This window comes from Orbicella franksi, chromosome 9, assembly GCF_964199315.1.
Source record: "Orbicella franksi chromosome 9, jaOrbFran1.1, whole genome shotgun sequence".
In the NCBI taxonomy this organism is placed as follows: domain Eukaryota; kingdom Metazoa; phylum Cnidaria; class Anthozoa; order Scleractinia; family Merulinidae; genus Orbicella; species Orbicella franksi.
Window position 1 is genome coordinate 11,730,670 of NC_138153.1, and position 9,640 is coordinate 11,740,309.

The following is a 9,640-nucleotide window of genomic DNA, read 5'->3' on the forward strand; positions in this document are numbered from 1 at the left end:
ATGGAAAGAATAAAAAAAATATGTGTGTGGTAACCAGGGTATAGGGTAGCAATTGGCCTTTTGAAGTGGTTACTGCCTTGTTAAGAAAAACGCCAAGAAAAAAATAAAAGTCCTATGCCAGTTGTTATCGAGTGGTTATATATGTGTGCTGGGGGCTTCCATAATGGCTCTGCAGCAATTTTAATTAGCTTATCTGGAACATCTAATGATGACTTTTGTACATTCAGGCTTAAGAAAAGTCTGTAGACATTACAAAACTAGATATAGGGCTATTCCACCATTTTGTCCCCCATCCCCCACTGCTTTTGTTGATGTAATTGTTTTTGTTCATTTTATACCTTTCAACCAGCTTATATAAAGCTTAATCTTTTGGGTGCTTTCAACAACAACAACAACACCAATTTATTTCAGTATTCCCATATGAGTACATGGTGTTACCAAAAATATACTACAGCTAAAATGATGTAACTATAACATTGGTATCTGGCATTGGTATACAGGTAGAGGTTCCTGATGTGAAGAGAGGGATTCATATTGGTGTGCCTCAATGTACATTAAGGAAGATTTTTTTTTAGGAAACTGCATGAACAAAATGAATGGGAAACAATGCAATGTCATTGCTCTTTTACAATTCATGTTACTTCATGGTAATAAGGCTCTTCAGCCTGTTATACAACCATGTGCAACAACAAATCTCAATGTATACTTTCTACGTCTTGTGGTTGATCAGAACATCAGCCACATAGCTTTACTATCAACAGTGGTTCTTTCTCTATCTCCTTTTTTTTCAGTATTATTTATTGAACTGCAAGAGCAACATTCCTATTTGAACTATCCATAAATGGTCATCCTACTCGTCAAATTTGATCTTCCGGTGAATTACGCATTTCCGGTTACGTATTAAAATCCAGTGTAAACAAGATAAAATCCCGTACCGCGAAGTTTGAAAACAAAAAGTAAGAGTTAGCAAAAGAAAGTAGGGGAAAGGTTTGTCTCGTTGAAAAGTTTATTTTTCATTTAAGTTTCAAGCGCTTGCACCCAGGGGTTTGGTGTTTGCACCAACAACAAAATATGAGAGAATTTCGGGCGCTTCGCGCTCGACAAGAGCAATTTTTGATTTTACGTAGTTCTCGTTGTTGCGTTGGTTTGGTTGTGCGGTTCCTTCGCAGAAAAATGTGGGAAAGCGAACAAAAGCAGCCGTAAATGTGCCGGCAAAAAATATTTTCTGTCTGAAGATTTAACCAGAGCTGCCGAAATCAAGTGGGTTCAACAGTTTGCCGTGTTCACCGGGACGAAATACGGACGAGCAACAACAGATGTTCGGTTCCTAGAGAAAACCATTCGCGAGGCGTCAGGAAACAGCGGATTCCTGCGAGACTTTTTGCAGTCCTGGATGCCATAGGAGCAACATGTCATGGGTACAAGCCAGGTGCAAGGTGGTGCTACAAATGCTGTACCAGAGTGGACGAAGAAACAAGGTTTACCTCGCATCCTGAATAGAAGCCGCCGGTGTTACGAACTACTGGCAGGTCAGTTAATTAGACATCGGTTAATTATAATAGACACGCAGGTTCGCACTGCCTTGGATTGCTGCAAGGATTTTCGGAATCTCCTTACCAGCAAGTTAAATGAAATTAAGGAAAAGGAAAGCATACTCTTTCAAAGATTTTTGTTGCAACAATAAACAAGTTGTTTGTATCAAATTTTGTAAAATTTGCGGCAAAATAGACATGATACCAAAAAAAATTCATTTTAAATTTAATTATATTTCGTGTTAAATGATCCAAGTCTTACGCATGTATGGTTCTCCACTAAGATGGAAATAAACAGACCTCAGATGACAAACTTCAAAAGGTACCTATAAAATTATATCACACTACTGATTTTGGAGTGTTATTTGCAGTTAATACACCTCACATTTTTATTCTACTATTCTTGACTACAGCACAGTACGGTCAATTGCTTCACTAAAATTCATTGTTAGGGTGCAGGTAGCAAAAAGCCACCTCAGGCGGTTCAGTCTAAAATTGGTATATTTTGGAAAGAAAAAGGTAGCACAGAAGCTGGGAAATATTATTTTGAAAAATTAATTGCCAAACGAATTTAAAGAAAAATAATAATTTTAAAGACAGCAAAACAAGAACTTTATGCCACTTGACAAACATATTTTTCCTAAGACCAAACCCATAAAATTGCACCAATAATATCGTCTAAAATTAATGTCAGTTTCACATATACTTATTGAAATTCAGTAGTACTGCAATGTTGTCTCCACACCGAGGATTCAGTTAGAGGGGTGTCCAGGAACCCTATGGGCACCCACTTCATGAAAAATTTCATTAAAAATTTACCTACTCCATTTTTCATTAGTGGGGGGATATGCTTTTTGGACATCCATTTTCAGTATCTGGATACAAACAAACTCATCACTAATATGTTTATTTCTTTTTTTTTTTTAATTTTTTATTTAGATCTTGCAATTTACCAATTTTAGGACTACACAAGAACTTAAAGCAGCAACACAGCAGTAGTGAAGGCCTCCAAAAAGTTCAGAACCATTTCCAATTGCTGTTCTAAAGACTTAAATTTCTAGAGGAGGCTTGTGGAATAGACCTGCAGTATCCAAAAAGCCAGCAAACATCCATGGCAGAAATACAAACATCATTTGGGGTGGTAAAAATAAATTGCTATTGTGAATTTACAATGGATAAAACAGTTTGTAACAGGATGGCAACAGAAATCCATGACTTAACTCAACTATCAGGTTAGTATCACTTACCTGAAATGTAAAGATACAAGACATACAAGATACAAGTATTTTGAAGGATAATTGTTTGACATCATGATAATCCATGGCACACTATAATAACACCATCTGACCAAAACTCATTCAAACAGATTATCATTATTTACATGTATTGCACATGGTCAATGACAATATCATAAATTTTATCATTCAGTTGAAGTCATAAGCACTAATGAGAAGGATTTAGAGGACTTCTCAATTATTATGGCAATGATTTGGAAGAGTTATCTGAGGAGTCTCTTGGCCAAGAAAAAAATGCTGCGTCAGAGTTGCCACAAACTTTTCAAGTCTCATATTTTCAATGATTTGGAAAACTGATAATTATTTTTGTTTGAATATTGACTAGTGACTTAGGTAACAATCAAAATAACATGTTGTTTAGGTGACCAGTAAGGGTAACAGACACCATTTCAAGATTATATTTCTGATACAGGTATTGCATTTCTGCAATCCAATAAGTAAGAGGATGTGTTAAGACCAACACATGACAGTGATTGACACAAGCAGAGAATCAAATATTTAAATTTAATAAATAAAATTATTTCAATAATTTATTTAAATTAGTAAAATAGATATAATTAACCTTTTCTATTAATTTCAGAAAATTCATTTGACCAGCTGATCAGAAAATTTTAAATATCATTGCAACATCATTATGAAAGCAGTGATGCTGTGCCACTGTATGCTCCTGGACAGATGAAAGAGTTTGCTGACAAAACTGCACCTGGTCTTTTCAGTGTCATTTTGCAGTCTATTCTCTGGGAAGATCCAAGATTGAGTGAAGAACACCGTGTATTAGAGGAAAAAAGAACTCTTGTTTTGTTGTGCACAATAGCATATTTCACGTATTTTGCCCTGTTTTTTTCTTATTTGTATTTAAAATACAGGTCTCCTTGGAAGACCATAAGGCCACTCAGTTTAAAAAGTCTGTTTAATTAATGATTGCATATTTCTTAACTACAACAGCAGGCACAGCTTTACCCCAATATAAATGTCAGTTCTATTATATAATGAAGTAAAATTACTAGATATTTTACCGTTCTTCACATTTAACCCCTTGAAAGGTAAGGACATCAAAGTAGTTCCAGTGAACTAACTTGCAACAATGCCATTCTTTTTATAGATCTCAGAAAACAAATACACTTCAAAGAGAAGAGGGATTATTTATCCAGCAACATGGGGCATTCTGAGATGTTATCAATTCTGGAAGAATTTGAGGTTTCAGCACAAGCCGAAGGGATGTGGATGGTCAAAAAAGCAGGCTCCTCAGGGAGCAGCCAATGTTTGCAAACTTTCAGATTTCAAATGTACTTCAAGTGAGTTTAAAGTACGGTAGTTCAAAATCTGAAAGCTATAACTTTAAAATACTGTGAATTAAAAACTTGTCCGGTTAGTTGAACAGTCGTTTTGTGTACATAGGCTAGCAAAACAGTGGCGCATAAAGGAAACATATTATTGTAACATAGAAAATCATATAAGTCACTGAAATGATTTTAAATTTTAATAAATTTATTGTTTCAAATGAGTGAGTTACTACACAGTTCTGTAATGGTGTTCCGCCTCTTATTACTGGCAATGTACAACTTGAAGACTCCTTTGATCTATCCATCCTGAATGAAAATCCAATGGTACCTCAAAGTTCTCTGGCATTTTATTTAGAATGGTTGACCAAAGAAGGCAATCTTGCTGCTGTTGTAATCATGAAATTCTGAAAGTAAAATTGAAATTTATTTCCAAACCGAAAATTTGTATTTTCATGCAGGTGCTTGACTATTACATGTAGCTTGAGTTTTAAGTGAACTTCCCATGATCAGCTCAACAAGTTGAAATCGTGAGATCACTTCCATTATGAAATTCGTAGTATTATAGGCTAAATAAAATCGATAAACAACGAATAGACTTACGAACCTTCTCTGTCACCATGAAAAAAATTTTCAACGGATATAATCTTGTAGCAGTCCAAGCAACAAATTGAAAAAAAAAAAAAATAAATAAAACAGGCATAAATAAGAAGAAGAACCCTCACTTTAGATATTTTTAAATTATTTGATCCCTCTTTTTAACCATTATTGTACACTATTTTTAGTATTATGACGATTGCATTGTAAATTTCTGTTTTCCTTATCCAGACTTAGTAGTAGTAGGTCCACATCAGCTGTACAGTTGCATACTTTTAAAACCTACTTATCAAATAAATATATGTATGTACAACACGAACTGACAAAAGGCTAACTAATCAGTAATGACGGCCACTGCGGAGCATTTCCTAAAGGGTCCAACGAACATTTCCAGGACCAGTAATTGCAACAAGTTATTGTCTACATACCTTTTTTGTATTTGTGGTCCTTTCTTCTTTCATCTGTGGCTGCTGATTCACAACAACAAGATTAAACACCGCGAGGCGAACAGCAAAATTAATCTGAAGCACCGAACAACACGGGCAAACCGGAAATGCTGAACTTGACGCATGCGGATACGTTTTGCCGGGGTGTTGTCGCTGTGGACAGTCGTGTCGAGCGAGGTGTTCGATGAGCGGATTTCTACGTCTGGTGGCAAAAATATGTGTTTCTCGTCGAAGAAACAAGAAATCATATAATCAAGGTGCAGGACGTTATCACTATGTACAGTATCTGCATGTTTTTACTAGGTAGCCTGGTATTCCAAACAAACTATCGCCTTTGATATTCCAGGAACTAGTTCGTATTGCAAAACAATGGCGAAAGACAACAATGACGGCGGTTCACTTCGAGATTGGTAAGTTAAAGCATCTGACTGTTGCCTAAACTTGTAAGCTAATAGAAATTGTAACTGAAATGGCGGGTGCATGTACAACACTCAAAATTTAGGAAATATTTAGACTGCAAATGGTTTTGTCCTGTTCCAAATTGTGCAGCTATCAATGTTATGCTGTTATGCCCGAGAGGGGGTGGGGAAGGGGGAACCACGGGATGAGGTGGGGATTTTGAACGTCCGTCCGCAGCCCACGTGGGGAATTTTAGCAAACTTTGAAAATAAATGTTGGCCTCGAAATCGGGAAGTTTGAACAATGTAACGAAAGCGACCAGGGTTTTGAACGCGGGGAGCTTGGATACGAGTGTTCCGCCATTTTGAAAGCACCCAGAATTCCCAGAAGTTCTAACATTCCAGTTGGAATAAAGGGAGAAACGAAAGGTAAGATAAATCTTTTTAAATTCATTGCTTTAACAAACCATCGGTTCTTTTTATTCATGTACTTGTCAACAAATACTTTGTTTCCGTTGTTCTCACCGAATTTTTTTTCATGTAATTGCATATTCATGCTATTCTTTTGTCTTTTTGTGATGCTTGGTTAATCAAGCGCAGCAGTTAATTGTTTTTGCTTTTTTATATAAACAGCAGGTCCTTGTGGAGTTTGAACTGGATTTCACTTTGCACATTGAAAGGTGAATCTCATTCTTTTTGGACATGGGACGAAAATAGAGCTGGATTTTACAATAACCCTAATAAAGTGTTTGGCTAAGCTTATTACAGAAGAAAAATGTTAGATTTTGTTGTGTTGTCCAAAATCGAATTTAAAAGTATAGAATATGTCCAAGAAGAAAAGATTTTTTTAGTATTTAGAAGAGCACTGCACTTTAGTGAAACTACAGCAAGAGGGCCAATAATAACTTGAAGAAAGAACCAAGATAAACTTTAACGTTCATAATTGAAATTTTTCGATTCTATGAAAAACTGAAATGATTGTACACGTTGACTCTAGAATAGTGAGTGGTAATATTTTGGGGTTTGTGAATTCATCAGCTGAGAACAAATTATTAAAGAGGACAAAGTCAAATGAAGCTTGTTTTCCGGCGAGGCTTTATTAGTATATAAATTTTCTATAAAGAGAGCAGAACCTCCCCACTGCCTTTCACTGGAGCAGCACGATCTATGAAAAAGTCTTGTCAAATGCAGGCACATATTCTTTACTTCAGATGGCTTGAAATTCTCCGTCTGGTGGGTAACTTTGAACTCAAAACCTTTTCGCAAGGTTGGGAACATTGAATTGAAATCTTATCCCAAGGGTTAGGAAGTTTGACTCCAAATTTTTATTTCTGATCAAAGTCCCCACCCAATCCCGTGGCATAACGTTGATAGCTTGATAAGCTTAAATGATAGTGGAAAATTCGAGAGCTGAGCGGGCCACCTTCTTGATGTGGTCTGATTTGCGTATTGAAATATTACGTTGAATACACATTACTGTGTTAGAAATGTAAACTGCTAAGGACACTGGGTTTGGTTTGCTTTGTTTGTCTTTCTTTAATCTTTCACACAAATTAACATGGTAAACCTGATGGCATTAGAACCATGTTTCCGTATTTGTATGAATGCGAATGCAATTGAGGAGTTACACTACGAGTAATATTTGAAAATTCTCTCAAAATTCCACGAGCCTTTAGGCGAGTGCATTTAAAAGAATTTTTGAAATATCACGAGTAGCGTAAATCCTTAATTGGTCGAGCTTTCATACGATTACTCATTTATTATGTGATTGAAAAAATTGCGAACGCGCGCGCGTTAATTTGCACTGCTGTACAAAATTAACGATAAATTGGCCTGCTCTCAGCCAATCACAACAAAGTAGTTTTCTCAGTCATAAACATGTAATAACCTAGACAGATTAAACGAGGAAGTTTCTTTCCATAATTTACCCCAATTTTGTAGGCCTTTGTCGAGAATGGCCATTACATGTATAATCGAGATTGGCTTGAGGGGGTCGAAAGACTCTATGTATCTCTCTTAATATGCAACTTACAGCAAACTGATTGTGCCCTGTTTATCTTCAACTGCACTTGGAATCAGCGTTCAATACTCTTTCCTTTTAATTATATGTAAACAAATTCTGAACATGTATTCTTTCATTCACTAGAGTTACAAATATAATAATCTTCCTCCTGTCAATTTTACAATTATAAACAATAAGATGTGAGCATACTTTATTACCTTGAGACGCCTACTATAGGCAAACACATACACACACACACACACAAAAAAAAAACTTTTCAAGAAAAAATGGTCGACTCCCTGTTCCAACAGGAAAACAAAATATAGGAGAAATAACTGAAAAAAACTGAAAAATAAAAAAAGGCAACGAAAGTAATATACAAGATTTCTGGACTAAGTTTGACTGAACTAATTTTGAGGATGAACTAATTTTTAGTTGACTGTAAAGGAAATTTAATTTTGTACACGACATGTACAGTTTTAAGAGTATGGTCAACAAAGGAAATTATCCCGCTGTTTCCACAGTAGGTCAGTTTAAAAACTTGATATTTTGCTAATTGTATTAAAACTCAAAATGAATATAAGACATTATTTCCTCGGTTCTCCTTGGACACACCAAATACAGCAATGTATACGCCGTGTCGAATACATGTATGTCAGTCACAGGCCATATTGAATTGATCAGTTGCTAACCAAATTACGTAATATGGTGTCTGACTAAGGAGGCTTGATATCATATTAAGCGATGTAAAATAAAACATTATTTCCAGTGGAAATAATAATACACGTATTGTGCCCAACGATTTTAATATTTCACTAACTCTTTCCGGTCTATAGGCAAACACATGGTCTTAAAAGGTATTACTTCATTGCAAGTCAACTTTTAAGATAATATTCTTGCAACAGATGATGGGCAAAATGTGTTAAATTGCCACAAGCAGATTTTTCAAAGTACTAGCATACGATACAAGCGGGAAAAAACACAACTTGCACAGACGAGACAACCTGACAAGCGGTAACGTCTCCATCATCAGGGCACCTGAGCTACCAAGTTCGACTCTGACTTTAAATAGTTAATATATAGCACAATGTAAGCAAAGTTACTTAGTCTCGGAAGACCTACGGCTAATTCCCTTCTGGGCTCGTGGCTCAATCGTTAGAGCCTAAACCATGATATATTCTGGATTCCCCGCCAAGGTCGAAATAAGTTTTGTTCGCGTGGTCTTCAATTTCCCAAATTTCCTGTCTAACGCTCAGAAGGAAATTTCTAGATTATTTTCAACGCTTACAATTACTTTTGAGTTAAACCTACTTAAAACTACAACTTGGAGTTAATTCCATAACTTCGCCTAGTCTTGGAATAGCACCCTTGTTTTGACTGGTTTGACATCTTTCAACTAAAAGCTTCTAAATACAACGAACAGGATTCTAAGGAAAAAAAAAAAAAAAAAAAGGGAGAAGAAGAAGAAAGCGAAAACACTGACAGAAAATGTACGCACGTTTCAGGTTAAGTTATACGTACATTTCGTAACGTATCATTTGGATAAACCGATATTTGCCGCATCAGCTCGACGTACAAGTAACGAACATTTCAGCCTATGAATTAAAATGATATACAAACACAGCCACTGAAAGAAGACTGGAATCCGGAGAGCTGGAATATAAATCCAAGACCAACAATATGCGGAGAAGGTATTAAAATTTTTTTTCAAGTTTTGACAATGGCAGAGAGACTAAAATATTAGGGAGTACCGCAATCAAAGGCGATCAATAGATAGATGTCAAAGCAGCCATCCGAGTATTCAAGTAAGCCTATTGGTAATCTACATACGAAGAAAAGGGAAAATTGTTCATCTACATACCAAAAAAAGTAAAAAGAGAACAGAAGAAAGCTCACTTAGCCAGTTCTTGAATTGAAGTGGTTTCTTTCGAAAACATCGCCGCTTTAATGTCTTTTACGTGCAGTCCAAATAGTAAAATTCATTTAAAGTTTGATTCGAGTCCTTGCCATTAGACATACGATCCATTAGTTTAAATGCATCATGGTGAGATAATTGCGAAAAAGACGTTAGTTTGGCAGGGATAGCCTTT

At 35.9% G+C, this 9,640-nt stretch overlaps 1 long non-coding RNA gene across 3 annotated transcripts; it reads left to right on the top strand.

The window, feature by feature from the left end:
• Positions 1–877: 877 nt before the first annotated feature.
• Positions 878–3,646, top strand: LOC145497057 (uncharacterized). 3 transcript variants are annotated; one of them, XR_014050640.1, is made up of 3 exons: positions 878–1,529; positions 2,495–2,764; positions 3,408–3,646. It is a non-coding gene; the product is annotated as an uncharacterized LOC145497057 (long non-coding RNA). The 3 variants fall into 3 exon arrangements; XR_014050641.1 differs by lacking the exon at positions 3,408–3,646 and having other exon boundaries at positions 2,472–3,072; XR_014050639.1 differs by lacking the exon at positions 3,408–3,646 and having other exon boundaries at positions 2,495–3,072.
• The last annotated feature ends 5,994 nt before the right edge of the window (positions 3,647–9,640 follow it).